This window comes from Accipiter gentilis, chromosome 31 (assembly GCF_929443795.1).
Source record: "Accipiter gentilis chromosome 31, bAccGen1.1, whole genome shotgun sequence".
NCBI lineage: Eukaryota > Metazoa > Chordata > Aves > Accipitriformes > Accipitridae > Astur > Astur gentilis.
This window is the reverse complement of record NC_064910.1, coordinates 19804875-19816388: the sequence shown is the minus strand read 5'-3', so window position 1 is coordinate 19816388 and position 11514 is coordinate 19804875.

Genomic DNA, 11514 nt, shown 5'->3' with positions numbered 1-11514 from the left:
CTGTGGATACCAAAAATTAGCTGCTACATGACAGTGCAAGTTGAAAACACCTTTCACAGTGAATGATATTATGGGTACAGTTCCCTCACACTCTATTGCCACATCCACTTATGCCAGCCTGAGAAGTTGTAGTACATGAACAACGCACTTGACGTTTGTAGATGCACGCATCCACCCACCCCCAGGCACGCACACAGAGATTTCCCCTGCATTTAGTGTTATATTTATTCATGCAGTATCTGTGCATCTTCCTCGTCTTGCCTATCCAATCTCATTGTCAAAAATCAAGGTAGCGGCTGTTATTCTTCCACTAGTGTCAGAATGAAAGTCTCCAGTGCCCAATGTCAGCCATCTATGATATATTGCACATCTTTTGTTCACATCCTGCCATCTCTTTCCCATAGTCCAGTGGAGCTGCAGCAACTTCCAGCGGGCTCTGGCTGTCCAGCCGCTGTACATGCCCTCGTCCTCAGCCCAGCTGCCCCCAGCGCTAACACATCTTGTCCTCTGAAGTGCAAGTGATGTTACCAAAGCAGGTGTGGGGTGTTTGGAGTAAGCCCACAAAAATGTGTGAAAGTCTTAAAAAAACCTTCATCTCTTCTAAAAAAAAATCCCTCCTAAGCTATATCACCTGAGATCTGGCTGCGTTCATTACACGGGTAATTTTTCTTAGCTTAATTCCAGGATGGAATTGCAAATGTTTTCATAGGCACAGCAGGTCAGCTTTCAAGGTCTGTCCTTTGCAAGGTTTAAAGAAAAGCAAAGGAATGCGTTGCTGCTCTTTTGAGCTTTGCATGCTTTGATGTTTCTCAAGATAAGTCCTCAGACTGTAGAGCCAGAGAGAAGCAGGGCCCCTAAGGATGATTGTGCATCACCCAAATGTTCTCCTTGTTGGATATTGCTCACCAGGAGGAGAAGTTTGCAGGCTTGTCTGCTCCCTCGTCCCCCACTCAAGAGGTTTTCATTACCTCCCTGGGAAAAGGGATTTTTGAGATCTTATGACTTTGCCCATTGTGGTATTACTTTAAATATTGTCAGGGTTAGTAGCCTGGACAAAGCAGAGCTAAAAACGTGTACCTCTGAGCCGAGAAATGCGGAATCCAGTGACTGGTGCAATGCCTGCACTGCTCTGTAAAGATTTGTTTATTTTTCCTGTGGAGGTTGTTCTGAGGGGAAAAATGTTTCTTTAGACCTGAGTTTAGGTAAACTTCTGCCATTAGACAGGTGATGGTGTTTCACTAGTTGTAGTAAAATGGGAAGTTGGAGAGTCTGTCTCCATTTTGCTCAACTTCACAGGTTCAAGAGGCTGATGACACGTTTTCAGGCTATGAGATGTAGTGGTTTCATTACGACCTGTGCATGCTGGTACCAATTTTCACTGCCCATACATCTTAAGTCAGGGGGAATTGGCCTGCTGGAGCCTGAATACGGGACTGGCTTCCAGCAGCCTTTGAGATCCTGCCCCTGCTCCAGCAGCAGCAGCCTCTCTGGGTCGATGCTAATCCCTTAATTTCACCATGACAGTCTCCCTCTCTGAGCCATAGGTCTAAAGTTTCCCGTACTTTCTTATGATTAATTCAGCACAAATAAGAGAAATCGTGCTCCCAGCAGTTCATGAGACTGGACCTGCAATTTTACAGCCAAAAATGAATGTAGTTTTCAGTCTGTGTTTGCACATATTGAATGCTATCTGACAGCAAGAGCTATTGCCCATAAAGGTGTCAGTGACGTGAATGACCTTGTATAGTACAGTATATCATGAATCTCAGAGATTTGAACTCTAAATTCTCAAGGGCCTCTGAAAATCAAATACTATCAAGAAAGAAATGTCTATATTAATCTGATGTCAGCAGATCTCTCTGTCTTATCTTTACTACCAGCTCACCTACTCTGTTTATAAGGTGGCAGTCAGAATACCACCCGCTATCTAAATAGAGAGCGAGCCTCAGCTGTGTGGGTTGTCAGACTTGCTTTGCAATCAAGGAGCTAAAGCAATTTATGGAATCTATTTCAGCATGTGTAATACTGAATTGATTTTCTACTGTGATCATCAATGAAAGCAGTATTTCACTTGCATAGGATTTTAAATTGAAAAAATGTATCTCCATTAAGGAAATGCAAAGTCTATTCAGCCTCTCAGGAAGGTTTATGTTAAGAAGCAGCAGACGCTGCCCTATATTTATTGCTGATATTAGCTTCCTATCAAAAAATCACCTCACCTTTGCTTCCTCCTGGAGACATCATTCTTCCTGAAATTCTGTATATCAGAGACTCTGGAGGGAACACAGCCTTAATAAATCAGAAGAGAAGCTCAGAAGTCCTGACATTAAGAAAATTCATTAGAAACTTTACCTAGACTTTCTTGCTCTTATTTCAAATGATTGAGTTACCCATTTAATTCTCATTGACTGTGCTTTGTGTTGTAACAATACATGGAAATATTACTGAGGAAATAGCTGGAGGAGGTATTTAATTTTTTTTGCAAATATGCCATCTCATGTGAGAATAGGGAAAGGCTGGGACAATTTTCTAGGACGCTACTGAATCTTGTTGGTGATTTTTCAGAATGAGTTTGAACAACATCTGTCAGGTGCTTTTTTTCCCAGGCAGGAGAAGGGCTAACTAACCTCAGAAGTTCTCTTTCCTCCAAAACAGGTGGTGTCTTCTCTGTCACTCTATGTTCATTGACAGAAACCAGTTATTTGGGTAACATATGGTTTTCCTGGCAACACAGACATTTTTCTGTGCTGCAATGTCCACTGCTATACCACATCCCTCTGACTTTACTCCCAACAACTGCCAGTACTATCTGCTTCAGTGAAAAGTGCTTCATATCTCAACAGGAATGATTACCCGCTATGCTGACTATTGGAAAAGTTTTACGGAACCACAAACACTTACTGATTCCTAATACAGACACTGACTTGCAGTGTAAACACGAGCTTGCACTATGGATGCTCGCGAGCCATAAAGCCCCTGGTCCTGAGTGTATTTTGCAGGAGTGGCTTAAATAGGTTACTGATGTGCAATATAATCCCCAAAGACTTCCTTTTATCGTTCTCAATCTGTTGGGCTACTTTTCAGTTTTCTTATCCATCTATTAGGAGAGATCCAGTGTAGACTCAGAAATGCCAGTGATGAGGACCTCACAGATCTCAACCTGATCAGATCTTGTCTTCAAGCCATCGTTCATTACTCAGTGTGTCTATCATTGCTCATGATCCAAAGCAAAAAAAAAAATTAAATGGACTTCGTATCAGCCCTGTCTTTAAAATAAGCAGTCTTCGTATCTATGTTCTTTCTACCAGTAGATGCATTCCCATGTTTCCAAACAGCTTTACAATCAGGTTTTTTTCCCCCACTGTATCTTTTCTCACACCACTAAGCTCTTGTTCATGAGCATGTCTTTCCTGATCAGCTTCTCCTGGATTGACATATTTCTCCTCTGTCACTAAGAAAATAGTTTTTAGTTTCCTCCTTGAGGAGTCTGACTCTTCAACAGCAGGCATTTTAGCCAAGGTCAACCTGTCTCCTTGTCTGGTGTGCTATTTCTCTCGCTCACCAGGCTGCTGTGTTGGGGTCCGTCCCCCCCCCCCCCGAACCTGCACATCTCAGTCCTCCCTAGCCCCGGGGGAGGGCACTGGTGTTCGAAGAGCCGTCACCCCCTGGGACGTGTCCTGCTCACAGGCTTTTCAGCTGGCACATCCTTGTGGGAGCAGGACTGTACTACCCACCGTGCTCATGCAGAACTGGAACAAGTCATTTTGCCATGCTGGGTGCTGCCTGGGCTAACTCCAGGCATGGCTCCCCTACTTGCTGTCCTGCTGGCTGCACATGAGTGGTTTTCTCTGTGTCTGATCACGGCAAGAGACATGATGCTGTTGTTCACAGTTTGCACGAATCTGTAAAGGCAGTTGTGGTGATGCTCTTCTTGCTGTCCCCTTGTTGCTATCTCAGTACCCTGGCCCGAAACCTGGCTCCACAGGTTTCCTTGTAGCTTGAGAGCACTTTTGCCCAGAGCCTCATCTGCAAGCAGTCTGGCTAACGGGCCACCTCCTCGGGGACATACAACAGTGAAAAATAGACCAGCACATTTTGAAAGGGTTTAACGAACAATGTTTCTGATGGTAGGTAGGAAAAGAAAAAAAAACATTCTAATTTGGCCCCTAAAAGATCCTTGCCTTGGTCTCCTCACCAACCTGTTGGGTTCAAGCTGCTTCCAGGAAATCCTGTCTCAATGTTTCATAGCAGATGTCCCTGATTTTCTGTCTGTCCAACAGAATCTCCCATTCAGAGTGAAATTAAAGCGGGGTGTGTGGGGGGAATGCTAAACTGCTGAAACTTGTGGTCATACTCTAGGAGCTGAAATTCCCCACATCTGCCTTGAGGTGCTGACATCTTACCTTCCCAGGCAGATGCAGGCTCTGAGGGAGGCTGTCCATCCATCCGTCCATCCATCCATCCATCCATCCATCCATCCATCCACCTACATGCTCCCTCTTCTTGTGACGGGACATGCCCGTGCCACTTTGGACAGCAGGACTGGGGGCTCGTCCCCTCCCAACTCTGCCTTCCCCCGGGGAACTCGAGCCTGGTCAACATCCACCTCGTTGCATTTAGACTTCTCGCCACTCATGCTAGAAATTAGCATTGTGCTGCCCCTGTGCAAACCCCTGTGAAGGGGACCAGCATCCCCTCCGTGCCACTCGCTGTCCTCTGCTTGGTGTCTGCTCTGCAGAGCAGGAGGCACAGGGGCTGCCCGACACCTTTCTGTCCCAAATCTGACCTCTGTGTCCTGCAGCACAGCTCTGCTATTGGCATTTAACAACCCTCCAGTCCTTACTGGATTGAAAACTCTGGTGGTGTGTCCCAGCAGGGTGTTAGGGCAAGACTGATGCTAATGAAAATGAAACACGTTCACTGACTCTCAGTTGAAAAATCTGGCTGACCTATATGCTGGGCTGGCAGTTCATGATGCCTTTGTACATTTTTTTCAGAAATTAACATTTTTCATACACCAATTGCTCCTCACTGTGATTTTTTTAATGTTCTGCAAGAGATGTGTAATATGTTAATGTCAAATATAGATTATTCCACACAGACCTGCTGTCTAATTTGATTTCTATTTCTTGAAAATTCCTTTACCCTTAAATTTTATACCATTTGTAGAAACTCATGAGGCACATTGCAAGCAAACAGAAAATGATGTCAGGTTTGGAATTGAAAAATCTCCAATAAAAGGTACCAGGAACTGTGGAAGAAAGCATAATTCACCTATTCATTTGGGAATAACATCTGCAAGGGGGAGAGAGATGAATCAGCAGAGCACGTCATTCTAGCAATTTAACAAGTCAGCCAAAGCAACACATTAGTCAGCAAACCATTGCGACTAATACGTATACTGACTAGCAATGGATCAAGTTTCACGTATGAAAGATTTTGAACTTATTTTTCAGTGAATTAAATGTATATATCCAGAACTTTGATTCACAGCAATTAGAACAGAACTATTGTAAATACCAAAACCCAGCGCATAGTCAATATAGCAATTTTTGTCATTTTGCACCAAGTTTGTGATATTATCTTTTACAAATTTGGGCTACCAGAATCACAATCGCTAACTCGGCTCATTTTCATTCAAGCGCAAAACTGAAGTCTGAGAAATACAATTATGTTCCAGCTATGTAAAAAAGTGAAGTGATTTTGATGTTTATGATAATGAGGTATTTAATGCTTTTGGCTACAAGATGTACTGAACTCTGTGGTGATTAGAAACAGGGGGAAAAAATGAAACTCCCAAACCAGTCTTTGTGGGGAAGGCAGGGTTTGGGTTTAAATCCATGTTTTCTTGAAACAATCTAATGGGGTAATATACAGGGCTTTCTGGTATTGGCCTTTCTCCCAGGTGGAGAGATTCAGTGGAAAAGGTCTGAAGTCGGCGAGAGAAGAAATATCCTGCCCTTTAATAGCTTTTCAGGCCTGGAGGCTGTGGCTATTTCATCTGATCTCTGTAACGCAAGCCACAGGACTCACCCAGTAACCACGCTAACCAAGACTGTGCTTTGGGCGACAGCGTGTTTTAGGAAAGGCGGAGGTCAAGCTCCCTCAGCCGCCCCGGGAGCCGCTCCTCTGCTGTTCCAGCCCCAGCCCTGCGGAGGTGGTGGGATAAGGGTTGTCTTCTCCTTGGCATACATCTGTTCTTGCCAAGAGCCAGGAGCTACTGCCACCGCCACCGCCAGCAAGGTGGTGTGCCATGCCGGAGGGGGGTGCCTGGCCAAAGCCAGCTCTTAGTGCCTGAGATTCTGGTAACCCACACTTGTAGAAAAGAAGATGAAAAATAAGGTCAGTAAGGACAAAACCTGCTATTCTGACTATGTGCTGGGTTTTCTGGTGTTTGGTAGGTGAATTCTGCAGCATCCTGCCATATTTTTAGCTGTATGCTACCAGGGGCTTGCTGGCAGTAAGTTTTTGCGGTGGATGGTTCGTTTTCTGCCAGGTTTACCTGCTGGCTATGGAGGTTAACATGCCGTAACAGTGTAGAAATTAGACAGGATGGGAAGGGAGGGAGAATTAGAGATTTCCAGAGATAACTTGTTCTAACATATATTTTCTGTCCCAGGAGTGTTTGTGAGTAAAACGTGCTTGTTTCTCCTAGGAAGAGAAGAATTAACAAGTCCACAGGCCTTATGACTTACCCAGTGTGTGATGCCCATGTCGTGCTCCACCAACTTCACAAACATTATTCCAACTTCTTTTTTCTTTTTCCTAAGGTGGTAAGGAACATGCTTTATGCTTTGTATTTGGAGAAGGGAGATGTATGAACTTACTGAATCCTGGAGAAAGTTAGTTTAGAGCTAGGATGTTAACAATCCTTGTTCACTGCACTTTTCTTGCACTAGGTGCTGACTAAACACATATTTTTTCCAGCCACAGTGAACAAATGGTTATAGGTAGTGACAATGGCCCTGTGTTTCTTTGAAGGCTGGTGTAGCAATCCCCATGAGGGTGATAGAGTTTATTAGCATTGGAAACAAGGTGTATTTTTTTCACATTTTATGCATTAACAAAACAAAACAAAAGTATACAAACTAGTTATGGCAACTGGAAGAGTATTAAAGAAGAATTAAATGAAGAATATTAATATTAAAGTAGCATAACTCTGGCTGAGGACAGGGCACATGATGGGGGTATAGAACAGGCTGTGTCTAAAAGGTTCAGCATTTTAGTGTGTTTTCAAATATTAAATCAGGGTATATCTATCCCCATATATTTTTGAAAGAATATGCCCACTTTTCAGATGGACCTTCATGAATTGCTACCTGCTTAAAGATCATCCTCAAACTCTGTGTAAACACTACTGTTCCCTTTTCACGCTGTCTCCATCACAATGTAAACTGAAATATTTTTAAGGACACTGGCCCAGAAGCACACATCCTTTGTTTATTACTTGTATCTCATTATCCTGCAGAGAGATGCTTGCTTTTAACAGTTTCAGAAGGTGAGATCCTGCTGCCTGTAGCCTGAGATGTGTATAAAGGTATTTTGGCTTTGGCCCAGGAACTTTGTGCCTTTCATCACTGAGTACCTGTCGAAGACCACTTGTCCCCAGATATGCCAGAATGCCTCCTAATTAATGAGTGAGATAATTTTGGTTTGCTACTTGTGCTTTCAGGGTCACTACAGATTTACAGCAAGGCATATATATGAAACAAGGCATCCTGAATAACTGCAGTGACTGAGGAACAGATTTTTTGGGGTCGGGGTTTTCCGAGACTTCAGTGAAAACTTTCCTGTAAAATGACGCCAACAAGTAATGCCAGCTTGTTTCCACAAGCAGGTTCCCACAGGCTGTCGGTGTAGAGAGGGCAAGAAATTTCACCCGGAGCCTGACACTGCTTTTTGCTAGAAGTGCTTTCCAGTTCTGCCCCCAAAGTGCTCCCCTCCCACCCACTGCGGGCAGCCACAGGAACCACAGCTGCTCTACTGGGTGTCCGGGGGGACTCCAGCTCATCTGACATTTATTAAAGTCTTTGAGCTGAAATGACTCATTCTGTGGAGAAAATTTCTGCTATTCAGCCATTGTAAATGGATGGGAAATACCTAGGCTTTTCATGCTTGCAGCAGCTTGGGAAAAAATATGGTTTTGCCACTGACCGTGAAATCACTTGTTAGGGATTTTGTTCCCTTTTTTTTTCTTTCTTTCCTTTTTTTTGGACGTGGCTTGGGCACAGCAACTAAGAAGGCTCATCCTTGGCACATTTTAACAGGCAATTCTCTTTGCCAGTATAAATCTCTAGCAAACTTTGTCATCAGAAGAAACGGTAAGCTGAGCAAGTGGGTTGCTCCAGAACTTCAGATGCCTGCCCCAACGCTGTCGTAAGGAGAGGTGATGTGGAAACAACATCTGGGCACAACATGCTTACTTTTTCAAGATAGAGAACTCTTTTTTTGTGGTCTGCTGAGTGCCTAATTTGGGGTAGAATTGTTGCTAAGACTATTAACAGCTGACGAAATTCTGCTTGTGCCAAAAAATGGGATGGCTTCATCCCTGGTAAGGGTCACTTTTCTCCAGTTTGTTAGCAGACTGTAGGGTTTTGTAACATAAGACATTTCAAGGTTGGAACAAAGATGGGGGAATCATCAGAGGAACTGAAGATGCTCTGACTAAGTAAAGACTTCAGGACCAGCCCAAGGGACAGGTGTCTAGTTATTGGGGAGTATACCATGACTCAAAGGAGAAATCATGCCCAAAGAGTGAAATTACAGAGTGTGGTCCTGTAGTCCTGACCGGAGCCCCAGTTCTGAGGAACGGACATGGCAACTGGATTCTGTGCTTCTTGTGGCTTCACCCTGGTCTCTGCCTCGCCGGTGCTGGCAGAAGACGTGTGATCAAACCAGAAATGCCTTTTGTGAACCCCGTGTTGATTTACTCCATGAGATACAAATACATGTGGATCAGGACAGCCCAGGATAAAGTGTGCCTGTGGGCTCCCAACCTGCTGTGGGGATCTCAGAGGCCCCCCTTTCAGAAAGGGTGATGGAAGGCAGGGTTGTCTACCCCCATGGGGAGGGCTGCAGGCTCCTCGGCCCCAGTAGGTCCTCTGTGCAACCTTACCAGCTTCCAGGAAGACCAGTCTACAGCTCATCTCTCAAGGTAGGGGTTTATGTAACGCAACATGACCAAAATATGTGCAATCAATAACAGACTATTCAAACGATGACCCTTTCAGTCAGCAGGTCTCTTGCTCAAAGGACCAAATGGCCAAAGTCTCCCTGTCCGTGGGTGACTAGGGACTAAGGGATTTCTGTCTTCTAGGCTCCTTCTTATTATGGTTGAATTTAAAGCTCTTAGCTAATGCTTCTTCACTTATAACCCTTATCATTGCATATTTGGATGCACATGCTGATTCCTTTTAGTGGTGGAACTGCTGACATGTTTGTTAATACTGCTAAAGGTATGATCACACGTAAGATGTGGCAACCTAACCACTAAACTCACACAATACTAAAGGGGAAAAATTGTTTTTCCATTCCTCATTTTACATGTTAATCATCAAAACCAATATTTTTACCGCTTTCTCCATTTACACATTTTTTCCCACAACATTTTTAATGCGGAAATTCCAATGGCTAAAACACAAATGTAATTTCCAGTCAGACCAAAGTGTCAGCTTGCATCCAGCACGTGAGGCCAAACCCGGGATCCAGGAGGCATTCAGCAGGGGGAGTCCTGGTAGGGGCTGACCCTGTCCTCATCTGTATTTCACCAGCAGTTGTGCATCAACGCATGCCCAGGTTGCCTTCACAGATTCCCTGCTGACAGGGTTTGTGGATGACGTTACACTGATGTTTTTATCTTTTAATGTAACTGATTATTTTTAAAGATATGGACAAAGAAACCCTAAATATGATTCCAGATCTCTTGCATGTGTTATAGACAGGAATAAAAATGAAATCAAGTTGGTTAGGCTCAGCTGAGTTAGGATCAGAATTAGCCCAGGATTAGCAACTTTGTATCTCCAAATACACAAATGCAAATTCTTCCCTAGCAGACAAATTGAAAAAAAACCACAAAACAACTTAATTTTTATTTCCACAGTGTAGACTTTTGCATGGAAGTTCTGCCTACTTGCACTTGTGCTCTGGTTTCAGCCCAGCCGGTAACACAGCACCACGCAGCTCCTTGTTCACTCACCACCCCCAACTCAGGCCATGGTGGGATGAGGAGAAAATATAAAGAAACGCTCGTGGGTCAAGACAAGGACGGGGAGGGATCACTCCCCACTTATGGGCACGGGCAAGAGACAGGCTCAACTTGGGGAAGGAATGAAATCAATTTAACTTACTACCAATCAGATCAAAACAAGGATACTGAGAAGTCAAACCCGACCTGAAAACACCTTTCCCCTCTCCTTCCCTCCTTCCCACCTCAGCCCCACTCCCGGTTCTCTCTCCCTCCTCCCCCCGGCGGCGCAGGGGAACAGGGGCTGGGGTCAGTCCGTCATACCTGGTCTCTGCCGCTCCTTCCTCCTCAGGGGGAGGAGGACTCCTCACACTCTTCCTCCATGAACTTCTCCAAGGTGAGTCCTTCCCCGGGCTGCAGTCCTTCAGTCCCAGCCTGCTCCAGCGCGGGCTTCCCCACGGAGCGGCGGCCATCTTGGGGGGCCTCCGCTCCCCTCCACGGCTGGGGGGGACAGCCTGCCGCCTCACCGCGGGCTGCGGGGGCATCCCCTCCTGCCTTCCTCCCTGACCTCGGTACCCACAGAGGGGTTCCTCTCCCGTTCCAATCCCCCACTCCCTGCAGGTTTCCCCTCTGAAATCTGCTCTCCCACCAGTGTTTCCACTGTCCCTGAGGGGCTCGGCCTGGGCCAGAGGCGGGTCCGGCTTGGAGCCGGGGCAGCTTCCAGCAGCTCCTCACAGGAGCCGGCCCTGCGGCCCCTACCCTGCTCCCCAAAAAACTGCCACACAAACCCAGAACAACTTGGTACACAAATAGGCAAATATTCAGGGACAGAAAAAGGATTTCACACTTGTATATTACACTAATTTTGGAAGGAAAGAAGTGCAAATGGAGAAAATCCATGAGAACAGATTTTTGCAAACAGACCCAGAGAAATGAGGTGGTGGTCCTCTTGAAAAAAATGTTCCCATTTGTTCACTGGTAGGTTCCCAATGTTTGTTTTAGACCGAGAAATTGCTTAAAAATAAAAGGGCACTGTTCAGATATCAAACTCCTGGTGTGACCGTGACTCAGTGAAATCGATTGAACCGGCGGGGGGACGGAAAGGAGCCCGTGCAGTGCCGCGATTTCCATGCCGTGCAGACAACACGGGGCCTCCAGTGGGAAGCGCAGCTCCCCGGACATGTGTTTTCAATATCCGTAGGGTATGCCGCGATCGCCGCTGTGCAGCAGGCATTCAGCCCTCCGTTTCTTGCATACGGTCAGGGCTTGGCAGATAAGAGGGGTGGTTTTGCACAGTCTGCAGCGTCCAGAGAGGCACGCGGAGAAGTTGC